Source organism: Scardinius erythrophthalmus, assembly GCF_964197995.2.
Source record: "Scardinius erythrophthalmus genome assembly, chromosome: 11".
NCBI lineage: Eukaryota > Metazoa > Chordata > Actinopteri > Cypriniformes > Leuciscidae > Scardinius > Scardinius erythrophthalmus.
In genome coordinates this window covers 19528774-19544827 of record NC_138231.1, presented here as the reverse complement: position 1 = coordinate 19544827, position 16054 = coordinate 19528774, and positions in this window count along the sequence as shown.

Here is a 16054-nt window from a genome sequence, read left to right as displayed (position 1 = left end):
TTATAACTTTCGACCACAAGGTGGCGCTGTTTCGAAACTTCTCACGCTCCTTCAGGGCATCGTGCTGATGACCCATACCATGTTTCGTAAGAATCCATTCATGCGTTCTTAAAATACAGCATTTTAGCACAAAATTCTAAATGGCCGACAGCCAAAATGGCCGATATGGTAAAATTGGATATCAGTCGACTCAGCATGTTGGCCTGAATCTAACGAGACCAATTTTATGGTTTTTGGGCAAACTATTCAGAAGTTATAAGCAAAAATAGCCATTTTTCATATCTCCGGACCAGTAGGTGGCGCTGCGCCGAAACGCAGCATGTAGCCTCAGGTCATGGTTGGGATGACATGTACCGAGTTTGGTCTGAATCCAATAAAGCGTTGCGGAGATACAGCCTTACGTCTGTTTTCGCAAGCGCTACGTAAAATTTGTTGGTGGGTTTTTTCGAAAATTGCTTAGCAAATCAACTTGAATTCCATAACTTTTTGTCGGCATGGTCTGTAGATGATCTGGTTCAATTTTCGTGAAAATCGGAGCAACGGCCTAGGAGGAGTTCGAAAAAGTAGGTTTTTCGGAAAATTCTAAATGGCGGAAAACTTTCCATGACGGAAAATGACGTCATAGGGTGCAATCGAATCGTCTTGAGCTAGGGAATCAGAGGAAAAAGGAATTTTGTTTCTAGCCCTTGTGGTTCAAAAGTTATTAGCCTAAACATGAGTGCAAATTTGGACAGCTGGTGGCGCTAGAGGGAATGAGTTGGAGACTCCAAATTTGCTATGGTGACTGTTCAGTCTGTCCTCTATCAGTGTGCCAAATTGCACAACTTTCCCGCAAGCGGTTCTATGGTCTGCCATAGACTCCCAGAGCGGAAGAAAAAGAAGAATTATTTTTGGTACGCTAACAGATACAATAGGTGCCTACGCACATTCTGTGCTTGGCCCCTAATAATAAGGGAACCTTTTTGCCATTTATAGCGCCACCTATGCTCCGATCTGCATGAAACTCGGCACGCTTGTTCACCATGTCAGGACACATATGCTCAGCGATTTTCGTGATGTTCTGAGTTTTTGTTTAGGATTTATAGGCTTTTGACTGTATTTTGCCCCGCCCATTTTCCAAATGACCCTGTTATAGCCAACCAAATGCAAAAATTCTACTTTTTTTCGATAACTATTGATCGAGAGAGTCCAGAGAAATGTCCTAGACTGGTTTGGTTCCGATCTGGCGAAAAACCTAGGACTAGTTCGCAAAAGTAGGTTTCGGACAAAATTCGATATAGCAGAAATTTTTCCCTGCCTAAATCAAAATCGGAGATAGCCATTTTGTCCGCCTTGAGCCAAGGATTCCAACGATATAAGACACTTGATCCTGGGACAAACGGTCTAAGAGTTATGGGCGATTTTGTACTTTTGGTCGCTGTAGCGCCACCTATGGGCCATTCGGGGTCATACTCTGATAGGTTGTCCCCAAATTGAGGCCTACCATCTGGCCAGGTTTCACGTCTCTAGGCCTTACGGTTTGGCCTGCACGATGCGTTTTACGAATCCTTACAATTACAATAGGGTTTCAGCATTTCATGCTTGAACCCCTAATAAGAATGAAGGCTTTTTGCCAGTTATAGCGCCACCTATGGTCCGATCTCCATGAAACTCTGCATGCTTCCTCACCATGTTGTGCTTGGCCCCTAATAATAAGGGAACCTTTTTGCCATTTATAGCGCCACCTATGCTCCGATCTGCATGAAACTCGGCACGCATGTTCACCATGTCAGGACACATATGCTCAGCGATTTTCGTGATGTTCTGAGTTTTTGTTTAGGATTTATAGGCTTTTGACTGTATTTTGCCCCGCCCATTTTCCAAATGACCCTGTTATAGCCAACCAAATGCAAAAATTCTACTTTTTTTCGATAACTATTGATCGAGAGAGTCCAGAGAAATGTCCTAGACTGGTTTGGTTCCGATCTGGCGAAAAACCTAGGACTAGTTCGCAAAAGTAGGTTTCGGACAAAATTCAACATAGCAAAAAGAAATTCTGGCCTAAATCGAATTTGGAGATAGCCATTTTGTCCGCCTTGAGCCAGGGATCACAGTGGTGTAAGACACTTGAGTCTAGGACAAACGGTCTAGGAGTTATGGGCGATTTAGTACTTTTGCACTAAATCTGTAGCTGTAGCACAACGTAAAATTTGTTTGCGCGGTATTCGAGAACGGTTTGACGAATCAACACGAATTCCATAACTTTTTGTCGGTACAGTGTGGAGATGATACGATTCGATTTTGGTGAAAATCGGACAAACGGTCTAGGAGGAGTTCGAAAAAGTAGGTTTTGACTGAAAATCAAGATGGCGGACAGGAAGTTCGGCCAAATATGGCAAACTTGGTATCTATGTTCTCAGCGTGACCCAGGGAATCTATTAAGAACAGTGGCATTTCAATTGGCAGATTTATTCAAAGGTTATTAGCCTTTTTGGAAATGTTGTTATAACTTTCGACCACAAGGTGGCGCTGTTTCGAAACTTCTCACGCTCCTTCAGGGCATCGTGCTGATGACCCATACCATGTTTCGTAAGAATCCATTCATGCGTTCTTAAAATACAGCATTTTAGCACAAAATTCAAAATGGCCGACAGCCAAAATGGCCGATATGGTAAAATTGGATATCAGTCGACTCAGCATGTTGGCCTGAATCTAACGAGACCAATTTTATGGTTTTTGGGCAAACTATTCAGAAGTTATAAGCAAAAATAGCCATTTTTCATATCTCCGGACCAGTAGGTGGCGCTGCGCCGAAACGCAGCATGTAGCCTCAGGTCATGGTTGGGATGACATGTACCGAGTTTGGTCTGAATCCAATAAAGCGTTGCGGAGATACAGCCTTACGTCTGTTTTCGCAAGCGCTACGTAAAATTTGTTGGTGGGTTTTTTCGAAAATTGCTTAGCAAATCAACTTGAATTCCATAACTTTTTGTCGGCATGGTCTGTAGATGATCTGGTTCAATTTTCGTGAAAATCGGAGCAACGGCCTAGGAGGAGTTCGAAAAAGTAGGTTTTTCGGAAAATTCTAAATGGCGGAAAACTTTCCATGACGGAAAATGACGTCATAGGGTGCAATCGAATCGTCTTGAGCTAGGGAATCAGAGGAAAAAGGAATTTTGTTTCTAGCCCTTGTGGTTCAAAAGTTATTAGCCTAAACATGAGTGCAAATTTGGACAGCTGGTGGCGCTAGAGGGAATGAGTTGGAGACTCCAAATTTGCTATGGTGACTGTTCAGTCTGTCCTCTATCAGTGTGCCAAATTGCACAACTTTCCCGCAAGCGGTTCTATGGTCTGCCATAGACTCCCAGAGCGGAAGAAAAAGAAGAATTATTTTTGGTACGCTAACAGATACAATAGGTGCCTACGCACATTCTGTGCTTGGCCCCTAATAATAAGGGAACCTTTTTGCCATTTATAGCGCCACCTATGCTCCGATCTGCATGAAACTCGGCACGCTTGTTCACCATGTCAGGACACATATGCTCAGCGATTTTCGTGATGTTCTGAGTTTTTGTTTAGGATTTATAGGCTTTTGACTGTATTTTGCCCCGCCCATTTTCCAAATGACCCTGTTATAGCCAACCAAATGCAAAAATTCTACTTTTTTTCGATAACTATTGATCGAGAGAGTCCAGAGAAATGTCCTAGACTGGTTTGGTTCCGATCTGGCGAAAAACCTAGGACTAGTTCGCAAAAGTAGGTTTCGGACAAAATTCAACATAGCAAAAAGAAATTCTGGCCTAAATCGAATTTGGAGATAGCCATTTTGTCCGCCTTGAGCCAGGGATCACAGTGGTGTAAGACACTTGAGTCTAGGACAAACGGTCTAGGAGTTATGGGCGATTTAGTACTTTTGCACTAAATCTGTAGCTGTAGCACAACGTAAAATTTGTTTGCGCGGTATTCGAGAACGGTTTGACGAATCAACACGAATTCCATAACTTTTTGTCGGTACAGTGTGGAGATGATACGATTCGATTTTGGTGAAAATCGGACAAACGGTCTAGGAGGAGTTCGAAAAAGTAGGTTTTGACTGAAAATCAAGATGGCGGACAGGAAGTTCGGCCAAATATGGCAAACTTGGTATCTATGTTCTCAGCGTGACCCAGGGAATCTATTAAGAACAGTGGCATTTCAATTGGCAGATTTATTCAAAGGTTATTAGCCTTTTTGGAAATGTTGTTATAACTTTCGACCACAAGGTGGCGCTGTTTCGAAACTTCTCACGCTCCTTCAGGGCATCGTGCTGATGACCCATACCATGTTTCGTAAGAATCCATTCATGCGTTCTTAAAATACAGCATTTTAGCACAAAATTCAAAATGGCCGACAGCCAAAATGGCCGATATGGTAAAATTGGATATCAGTCGACTCAGCATGTTGGCCTGAATCTAACGAGACCAATTTTATGGTTTTTGGGCAAACTATTCAGAAGTTATAAGCAAAAATAGCCATTTTTCATATCTCCGGACCAGTAGGTGGCGCTGCGCCGAAACGCAGCATGTAGCCTCAGGTCATGGTTGGGATGACATGTACCGAGTTTGGTCTGAATCCAATAAAGCGTTGCGGAGATACAGCCTTACGTCTGTTTTCGCAAGCGCTACGTAAAATTTGTTGGTGGGTTTTTTCGAAAATTGCTTAGCAAATCAACTTGAATTCCATAACTTTTTGTCGGCATGGTCTGTAGATGATCTGGTTCAATTTTCGTGAAAATCGGAGCAACGGCCTAGGAGGAGTTCGAAAAAGTAGGTTTTTCGGAAAATTCTAAATGGCGGAAAACTTTCCATGACGGAAAATGACGTCATAGGGTGCAATCGAATCGTCTTGAGCTAGGGAATCAGAGGAAAAAGGAATTTTGTTTCTAGCCCTTGTGGTTCAAAAGTTATTAGCCTAAACATGAGTGCAAATTTGGACAGCTGGTGGCGCTAGAGGGAATGAGTTGGAGACTCCAAATTTGCTATGGTGACTGTTCAGTCTGTCCTCTATCAGTGTGCCAAATTGCACAACTTTCCCGCAAGCGGTTCTATGGTCTGCCATAGACTCCCAGAGCGGAAGAAAAAGAAGAATTATTTTTGGTACGCTAACAGATACAATAGGTGCCTACGCACATTCTGTGCTTGGCCCCTAATAATAAGGGAACCTTTTTGCCATTTATAGCGCCACCTATGCTCCGATCTGCATGAAACTCGGCACGCTTGTTCACCATGTCAGGACACATATGCTCAGCGATTTTCGTGATGTTCTGAGTTTTTGTTTAGGATTTATAGGCTTTTGACTGTATTTTGCCCCGCCCATTTTCCAAATGACCCTGTTATAGCCAACCAAATGCAAAAATTCTACTTTTTTTCGATAACTATTGATCGAGAGAGTCCAGAGAAATGTCCTAGACTGGTTTGGTTCCGATCTGGCGAAAAACCTAGGACTAGTTCGCAAAAGTAGGTTTCGGACAAAATTCGATATAGCAGAAATTTTTCCCTGCCTAAATCAAAATCGGAGATAGCCATTTTGTCCGCCTTGAGCCAAGGATTCCAACGATATAAGACACTTGATCCTGGGACAAACGGTCTAAGAGTTATGGGCGATTTTGTACTTTTGGTCGCTGTAGCGCCACCTATGGGCCATTCGGGGTCATACTCTGATAGGTTGTCCCCAAATTGAGGCCTACCATCTGGCCAGGTTTCACGTCTCTAGGCCTTACGGTTTGGCCTGCACGATGCGTTTTACGAATCCTTACAATTACAATAGGGTTTCAGCATTTTATGCTTGAACCCCTAATAAGAATGAAGGCTTTTTGCCAGTTATAGCGCCACCTATGGTCCGATCTCCATGAAACTCTGCATGCTTCCTCACCATGTTGTGCTTGGCCCCTAATAATAAGGGAACCTTTTTGCCATTTATAGCGCCACCTATGCTCCGATCTGCATGAAACTCGGCACGCATGTTCACCATGTCAGGACACATATGCTCAGCGATTTTCGTGATGTTCTGAGTTTTTGTTTAGGATTTATAGGCTTTTGACTGTATTTTGCCCCGCCCATTTTCCAAATGACCCTGTTATAGCCAACCAAATGCAAAAATTCTACTTTTTTTCGATAACTATTGATCGAGAGAGTCCAGAGAAATGTCCTAGACTGGTTTGGTTCCGATCTGGCGAAAAACCTAGGACTAGTTCGCAAAAGTAGGTTTCGGACAAAATTCAACATAGCAAAAAGAAATTCTGGCCTAAATCGAATTTGGAGATAGCCATTTTGTCCGCCTTGAGCCAGGGATCACAGTGGTGTAAGACACTTGAGTCTAGGACAAACGGTCTAGGAGTTATGGGCGATTTAGTACTTTTGCACTAAATCTGTAGCTGTAGCACAACGTAAAATTTGTTTGCGCGGTATTCGAGAACGGTTTGACGAATCAACACGAATTCCATAACTTTTTGTCGGTACAGTGTGGAGATGATACGATTCGATTTTGGTGAAAATCGGACAAACGGTCTAGGAGGAGTTCGAAAAAGTAGGTTTTGACTGAAAATCAAGATGGCGGACAGGAAGTTCGGCCAAATATGGCAAACTTGGTATCTATGTTCTCAGCGTGACCCAGGGAATCTATTAAGAACAGTGGCATTTCAATTGGCAGATTTATTCAAAGGTTATTAGCCTTTTTGGAAATGTTGTTATAACTTTCGACCACAAGGTGGCGCTGTTTCGAAACTTCTCACGCTCCTTCAGGGCATCGTGCTGATGACCCATACCATGTTTCGTAAGAATCCATTCATGCGTTCTTAAAATACAGCATTTTAGCACAAAATTCAAAATGGCCGACAGCCAAAATGGCCGATATGGTAAAATTGGATATCAGTCGACTCAGCATGTTGGCCTGAATCTAACGAGACCAATTTTATGGTTTTTGGGCAAACTATTCAGAAGTTATAAGCAAAAATAGCCATTTTTCATATCTCCGGACCAGTAGGTGGCGCTGCGCCGAAACGCAGCATGTAGCCTCAGGTCATGGTTGGGATGACATGTACCGAGTTTGGTCTGAATCCAATAAAGCGTTGCGGAGATACAGCCTTACGTCTGTTTTCGCAAGCGCTACGTAAAATTTGTTGGTGGGTTTTTTCGAAAATTGCTTAGCAAATCAACTTGAATTCCATAACTTTTTGTCGGCATGGTCTGTAGATGATCTGGTTCAATTTTCGTGAAAATCGGAGCAACGGCCTAGGAGGAGTTCGAAAAAGTAGGTTTTTCGGAAAATTCTAAATGGCGGAAAACTTTCCATGACGGAAAATGACGTCATAGGGTGCAATCGAATCGTCTTGAGCTAGGGAATCAGAGGAAAAAGGAATTTTGTTTCTAGCCCTTGTGGTTCAAAAGTTATTAGCCTAAACATGAGTGCAAATTTGGACAGCTGGTGGCGCTAGAGGGAATGAGTTGGAGACTCCAAATTTGCTATGGTGACTGTTCAGTCTGTCCTCTATCAGTGTGCCAAATTGCACAACTTTCCCGCAAGCGGTTCTATGGTCTGCCATAGACTCCCAGAGCGGAAGAAAAAGAAGAATTATTTTTGGTACGCTAACAGATACAATAGGTGCCTACGCACATTCTGTGCTTGGCCCCTAATAATAAGGGAACCTTTTTGCCATTTATAGCGCCACCTATGCTCCGATCTGCATGAAACTCGGCACGCTTGTTCACCATGTCAGGACACATATGCTCAGCGATTTTCGTGATGTTCTGAGTTTTTGTTTAGGATTTATAGGCTTTTGACTGTATTTTGCCCCGCCCATTTTCCAAATGACCCTGTTATAGCCAACCAAATGCAAAAATTCTACTTTTTTTCGATAACTATTGATCGAGAGAGTCCAGAGAAATGTCCTAGACTGGTTTGGTTCCGATCTGGCGAAAAACCTAGGACTAGTTCGCAAAAGTAGGTTTCGGACAAAATTCGATATAGCAGAAATTTTTCCCTGCCTAAATCAAAATCGGAGATAGCCATTTTGTCCGCCTTGAGCCAAGGATTCCAACGATATAAGACACTTGATCCTGGGACAAACGGTCTAAGAGTTATGGGCGATTTTGTACTTTTGGTCGCTGTAGCGCCACCTATGGGCCATTCGGGGTCATACTCTGATAGGTTGTCCCCAAATTGAGGCCTACCATCTGGCCAGGTTTCACGTCTCTAGGCCTTACGGTTTGGCCTGCACGATGCGTTTTACGAATCCTTACAATTACAATAGGGTTTCAGCATTTCATGCTTGAACCCCTAATAAGAATGAAGGCTTTTTGCCAGTTATAGCGCCACCTATGGTCCGATCTCCATGAAACTCTGCATGCTTCCTCACCATGTTGTGCTTGGCCCCTAATAATAAGGGAACCTTTTTGCCATTTATAGCGCCACCTATGCTCCGATCTGCATGAAACTCGGCACGCATGTTCACCATGTCAGGACACATATGCTCAGCGATTTTCGTGATGTTCTGAGTTTTTGTTTAGGATTTATAGGCTTTTGACTGTATTTTGCCCCGCCCATTTTCCAAATGACCCTGTTATAGCCAACCAAATGCAAAAATTCTACTTTTTTTCGATAACTATTGATCGAGAGAGTCCAGAGAAATGTCCTAGACTGGTTTGGTTCCGATCTGGCGAAAAACCTAGGACTAGTTCGCAAAAGTAGGTTTCGGACAAAATTCAACATAGCAAAAAGAAATTCTGGCCTAAATCGAATTTGGAGATAGCCATTTTGTCCGCCTTGAGCCAGGGATCACAGTGGTGTAAGACACTTGAGTCTAGGACAAACGGTCTAGGAGTTATGGGCGATTTAGTACTTTTGCACTAAATCTGTAGCTGTAGCACAACGTAAAATTTGTTTGCGCGGTATTCGAGAACGGTTTGACGAATCAACACGAATTCCATAACTTTTTGTCGGTACAGTGTGGAGATGATACGATTCGATTTTGGTGAAAATCGGACAAACGGTCTAGGAGGAGTTCGAAAAAGTAGGTTTTGACTGAAAATCAAGATGGCGGACAGGAAGTTCGGCCAAATATGGCAAACTTGGTATCTATGTTCTCAGCGTGACCCAGGGAATCTATTAAGAACAGTGGCATTTCAATTGGCAGATTTATTCAAAGGTTATTAGCCTTTTTGGAAATGTTGTTATAACTTTCGACCACAAGGTGGCGCTGTTTCGAAACTTCTCACGCTCCTTCAGGGCATCGTGCTGATGACCCATACCATGTTTCGTAAGAATCCATTCATGCGTTCTTAAAATACAGCATTTTAGCACAAAATTCAAAATGGCCGACAGCCAAAATGGCCGATATGGTAAAATTGGATATCAGTCGACTCAGCATGTTGGCCTGAATCTAACGAGACCAATTTTATGGTTTTTGGGCAAACTATTCAGAAGTTATAAGCAAAAATAGCCATTTTTCATATCTCCGGACCAGTAGGTGGCGCTGCGCCGAAACGCAGCATGTAGCCTCAGGTCATGGTTGGGATGACATGTACCGAGTTTGGTCTGAATCCAATAAAGCGTTGCGGAGATACAGCCTTACGTCTGTTTTCGCAAGCGCTACGTAAAATTTGTTGGTGGGTTTTTTCGAAAATTGCTTAGCAAATCAACTTGAATTCCATAACTTTTTGTCGGCATGGTCTGTAGATGATCTGGTTCAATTTTCGTGAAAATCGGAGCAACGGCCTAGGAGGAGTTCGAAAAAGTAGGTTTTTCGGAAAATTCTAAATGGCGGAAAACTTTCCATGACGGAAAATGACGTCATAGGGTGCAATCGAATCGTCTTGAGCTAGGGAATCAGAGGAAAAAGGAATTTTGTTTCTAGCCCTTGTGGTTCAAAAGTTATTAGCCTAAACATGAGTGCAAATTTGGACAGCTGGTGGCGCTAGAGGGAATGAGTTGGAGACTCCAAATTTGCTATGGTGACTGTTCAGTCTGTCCTCTATCAGTGTGCCAAATTGCACAACTTTCCCGCAAGCGGTTCTATGGTCTGCCATAGACTCCCAGAGCGGAAGAAAAAGAAGAATTATTTTTGGTACGCTAACAGATACAATAGGTGCCTACGCACATTCTGTGCTTGGCCCCTAATAATAAGGGAACCTTTTTGCCATTTATAGCGCCACCTATGCTCCGATCTGCATGAAACTCGGCACGCTTGTTCACCATGTCAGGACACATATGCTCAGCGATTTTCGTGATGTTCTGAGTTTTTGTTTAGGATTTATAGGCTTTTGACTGTATTTTGCCCCGCCCATTTTCCAAATGACCCTGTTATAGCCAACCAAATGCAAAAATTCTACTTTTTTTCGATAACTATTGATCGAGAGAGTCCAGAGAAATGTCCTAGACTGGTTTGGTTCCGATCTGGCGAAAAACCTAGGACTAGTTCGCAAAAGTAGGTTTCGGACAAAATTCGATATAGCAGAAATTTTTCCCTGCCTAAATCAAAATCGGAGATAGCCATTTTGTCCGCCTTGAGCCAAGGATTCCAACGATATAAGACACTTGATCCTGGGACAAACGGTCTAAGAGTTATGGGCGATTTTGTACTTTTGGTCGCTGTAGCGCCACCTATGGGCCATTCGGGGTCATACTCTGATAGGTTGTCCCCAAATTGAGGCCTACCATCTGGCCAGGTTTCACGTCTCTAGGCCTTACGGTTTGGCCTGCACGATGCGTTTTACGAATCCTTACAATTACAATAGGGTTTCAGCATTTCATGCTTGAACCCCTAATAAGAATGAAGGCTTTTTGCCAGTTATAGCGCCACCTATGGTCCGATCTCCATGAAACTCTGCATGCTTCCTCACCATGTTGTGCTTGGCCCCTAATAATAAGGGAACCTTTTTGCCATTTATAGCGCCACCTATGCTCCGATCTGCATGAAACTCGGCACGCATGTTCACCATGTCAGGACACATATGCTCAGCGATTTTCGTGATGTTCTGAGTTTTTGTTTAGGATTTATAGGCTTTTGACTGTATTTTGCCCCGCCCATTTTCCAAATGACCCTGTTATAGCCAACCAAATGCAAAAATTCTACTTTTTTTCGATAACTATTGATCGAGAGAGTCCAGAGAAATGTCCTAGACTGGTTTGGTTCCGATCTGGCGAAAAACCTAGGACTAGTTCGCAAAAGTAGGTTTCGGACAAAATTCGATATAGCAGAAATTTTTCCCTGCCTAAATCAAAATCGGAGATAGCCATTTTGTCCGCCTTGAGCCAAGGATTCCAACGATATAAGACACTTGATCCTGGGACAAACGGTCTAAGAGTTATGGGCGATTTTGTACTTTTGGTCGCTGTAGCGCCACCTATGGGCCATTCGGGGTCATACTCTGATAGGTTGTCCCCAAATTGAGGCCTACCATCTGGCCAGGTTTCACGTCTCTAGGCCTTACGGTTTGGCCTGCACGATGCGTTTTACGAATCCTTACAATTACAATAGGGTTTCAGCATTTCATGCTTGAACCCCTAATAAGAATGAAGGCTTTTTGCCAGTTATAGCGCCACCTATGGTCCGATCTCCATGAAACTCTGCATGCTTCCTCACCATGTTGTGCTTGGCCCCTAATAATAAGGGAACCTTTTTGCCATTTATAGCGCCACCTATGCTCCGATCTGCATGAAACTCGGCACGCATGTTCACCATGTCAGGACACATATGCTCAGCGATTTTCGTGATGTTCTGAGTTTTTGTTTAGGATTTATAGGCTTTTGACTGTATTTTGCCCCGCCCATTTTCCAAATGACCCTGTTATAGCCAACCAAATGCAAAAATTCTACTTTTTTTCGATAACTATTGATCGAGAGAGTCCAGAGAAATGTCCTAGACTGGTTTGGTTCCGATCTGGCGAAAAACCTAGGACTAGTTCGCAAAAGTAGGTTTCGGACAAAATTCGATATAGCAGAAATTTTTCCCTGCCTAAATCAAAATCGGAGATAGCCATTTTGTCCGCCTTGAGCCAAGGATTCCAACGATATAAGACACTTGATCCTGGGACAAACGGTCTAAGAGTTATGGGCGATTTTGTACTTTTGGTCGCTGTAGCGCCACCTATGGGCCATTCGGGGTCATACTCTGATAGGTTGTCCCCAAATTGAGGCCTACCATCTGGCCAGGTTTCACGTCTCTAGGCCTTACGGTTTGGCCTGCACGATGCGTTTTACGAATCCTTACAATTACAATAGGGTTTCAGCATTTCATGCTTGAACCCCTAATAAGAATGAAGGCTTTTTGCCAGTTATAGCGCCACCTATGGTCCGATCTCCATGAAACTCTGCATGCTTCCTCACCATGTTGTGCTTGGCCCCTAATAATAAGGGAACCTTTTTGCCATTTATAGCGCCACCTATGCTCCGATCTGCATGAAACTCGGCACGCATGTTCACCATGTCAGGACACATATGCTCAGCGATTTTCGTGATGTTCTGAGTTTTTGTTTAGGATTTATAGGCTTTTGACTGTATTTTGCCCCGCCCATTTTCCAAATGACCCTGTTATAGCCAACCAAATGCAAAAATTCTACTTTTTTTCGATAACTATTGATCGAGAGAGTCCAGAGAAATGTCCTAGACTGGTTTGGTTCCGATCTGGCGAAAAACCTAGGACTAGTTCGCAAAAGTAGGTTTCGGACAAAATTCGATATAGCAGAAATTTTTCCCTGCCTAAATCAAAATCGGAGATAGCCATTTTGTCCGCCATGAGCCAAGGATTCCAACGATATAAGACACTTGATCCTGGGACAAACGGTCTAAGAGTTATGGGCGATTTTGTACTTTTGGTCGCTGTAGCGCCACCTATGGGCCATTCGGGGTCATACTCTGATAGGTTGTCCCCAAATTGAGGCCTACCATCTGGCCAGGTTTCACGTCTCTAGGCCTTACGGTTTGGCCTGCACGATGCGTTTTACGAATCCTTACAATTACAATAGGGTTTCAGCATTTCATGCTTGAACCCCTAATAAGAATGAAGGCTTTTTGCCAGTTATAGCGCCACCTATGGTCCGATCTCCATGAAACTCTGCATGCTTCCTCACCATGTTGTGCTTGGCCCCTAATAATAAGGGAACCTTTTTGCCATTTATAGCGCCACCTATGCTCCGATCTGCATGAAACTCGGCACGCATGTTCACCATGTCAGGACACATATGCTCAGCGATTTTCGTGATGTTCTGAGTTTTTGTTTAGGATTTATAGGCTTTTGACTGTATTTTGCCCCGCCCATTTTCCAAATGACCCTGTTATAGCCAACCAAATGCAAAAATTCTACTTTTTTTCGATAACTATTGATCGAGAGAGTCCAGAGAAATGTCCTAGACTGGTTTGGTTCCGATCTGGCGAAAAACCTAGGACTAGTTCGCAAAAGTAGGTTTCGGACAAAATTCGATATAGCAGAAATTTTTCCCTGCCTAAATCAAAATCGGAGATAGCCATTTTGTCCGCCTTGAGCCAAGGATTCCAACGATATAAGACACTTGATCCTGGGACAAACGGTCTAAGAGTTATGGGCGATTTTGTACTTTTGGTCGCTGTAGCGCCACCTATGGGCCATTCGGGGTCATACTCTGATAGGTTGTCCCCAAATTGAGGCCTACCATCTGGCCAGGTTTCACGTCTCTAGGCCTTACGGTTTGGCCTGCACGATGCGTTTTACGAATCCTTACAATTACAATAGGGTTTCAGCATTTCATGCTTGAACCCCTAATAAGAATGAAGGCTTTTTGCCAGTTATAGCGCCACCTATGGTCCGATCTCCATGAAACTCTGCATGCTTCCTCACCATGTTGTGCTTGGCCCCTAATAATAAGGGAACCTTTTTGCCATTTATAGCGCCACCTATGCTCCGATCTGCATGAAACTCGGCACGCATGTTCACCATGTCAGGACACATATGCTCAGCGATTTTCGTGATGTTCTGAGTTTTTGTTTAGGATTTATAGGCTTTTGACTGTATTTTGCCCCGCCCATTTTCCAAATGACCCTGTTATAGCCAACCAAATGCAAAAATTCTACTTTTTTTCGATAACTATTGATCGAGAGAGTCCAGAGAAATGTCCTAGACTGGTTTGGTTCCGATCTGGCGAAAAACCTAGGACTAGTTCGCAAAAGTAGGTTTCGGACAAAATTCGATATAGCAGAAATTTTTCCCTGCCTAAATCAAAATCGGAGATAGCCATTTTGTCCGCCTTGAGCCAAGGATTCCAACGATATAAGACACTTGATCCTGGGACAAACGGTCTAAGAGTTATGGGCGATTTTGTACTTTTGGTCGCTGTAGCGCCACCTATGGGCCATTCGGGGTCATACTCTGATAGGTTGTCCCCAAATTGAGGCCTACCATCTGGCCAGGTTTCACGTCTCTAGGCCTTACGGTTTGGCCTGCACGATGCGTTTTACGAATCCTTACAATTACAATAGGGTTTCAGCATTTCATGCTTGAACCCCTAATAAGAATGAAGGCTTTTTGCCAGTTATAGCGCCACCTATGGTCCGATCTCCATGAAACTCTGCATGCTTCCTCACCATGTTGTGCTTGGCCCCTAATAATAAGGGAACCTTTTTGCCATTTATAGCGCCACCTATGCTCCGATCTGCATGAAACTCGGCACGCATGTTCACCATGTCAGGACACATATGCTCAGCGATTTTCGTAATGTTCTGAGTTTTTGTTTAGGATTTATAGGCTTTTGACTGTATTTTGCCCCGCCCATTTTCCAAATGACCCTGTTATAGCCAACCAAATGCAAAAATTCTACTTTTTTTCGATAACTATTGATCGAGAGAGTCCAGAGAAATGTCCTAGACTGGTTTGGTTCCGATCTGGCGAAAAACCTAGGACTAGTTCGCAAAAGTAGGTTTCGGACAAAATTCGATATAGCAGAAATTTTTCCCTGCCTAAATCAAAATCGGAGATAGCCATTTTGTCCGCCTTGAGCCAAGGATTCCAACGATATAAGACACTTGATCCTGGGACAAACGGTCTAAGAGTTATGGGCGATTTTGTACTTTTGGTCGCTGTAGCGCCACCTATGGGCCATTCGGGGTCATACTCTGATAGGTTGTCCCCAAATTGAGGCCTACCATCTGGCCAGGTTTCACGTCTCTAGGCCTTACGGTTTGGCCTGCACGATGCGTTTTACGAATCCTTACAATTACAATAGGGTTTCAGCATTTCATGCTTGAACCCCTAATAAGAATGAAGGCTTTTTGCCAGTTATAGCGCCACCTATGGTCCGATCTCCATGAAACTCTGCATGCTTCCTCACCATGTTGTGCTTGGCCCCTAATAATAAGGGAACCTTTTTGCCATTTATAGCGCCACCTATGCTCCGATCTGCATGAAACTCGGCACGCATGTTCACCATGTCAGGACACATATGCTCAGCGATTTTCGTGATGTTCTGAGTTTTTGTTTAGGATTTATAGGCTTTTGACTGTATTTTGCCCCGCCCATTTTCCAAATGACCCTGTTATAGCCAACCAAATGCAAAAATTCTACTTTTTTTCGATAACTATTGATCGAGAGAGTCCAGAGAAATGTCCTAGACTGGTTTGGTTCCGATCTGGCGAAAAACCTAGGACTAGTTCGCAAAAGTAGGTTTCGGACAAAATTCGATATAGCAGAAATTTTTCCCTGCCTAAATCAAAATCGGAGATAGCCATTTTGTCCGCCTTGAGCCAAGGATTCCAACGATATAAGACACTTGATCCTGGGACAAACGGTCTAAGAGTTATGGGCGATTTTGTACTTTTGGTCGCTGTAGCGCCACCTATGGGCCATTCGGGGTCATACTCTGATAGGTTGTCCCCAAATTGAGGCCTACCATCTGGCCAGGTTTCACGTCTCTAGGCCTTACGGTTTGGCCTGCACGATGCGTTTTACGAATCCTTACAATTACAATAGGGTTTCAGCATTTCATGCTTGAACCCCTAATAAGAATGAAGGCTTTTTGCCAGTTATAGCGCCACCTATGGTCCGATCTCCATGAAACTCTGCATGCTTCCTCAC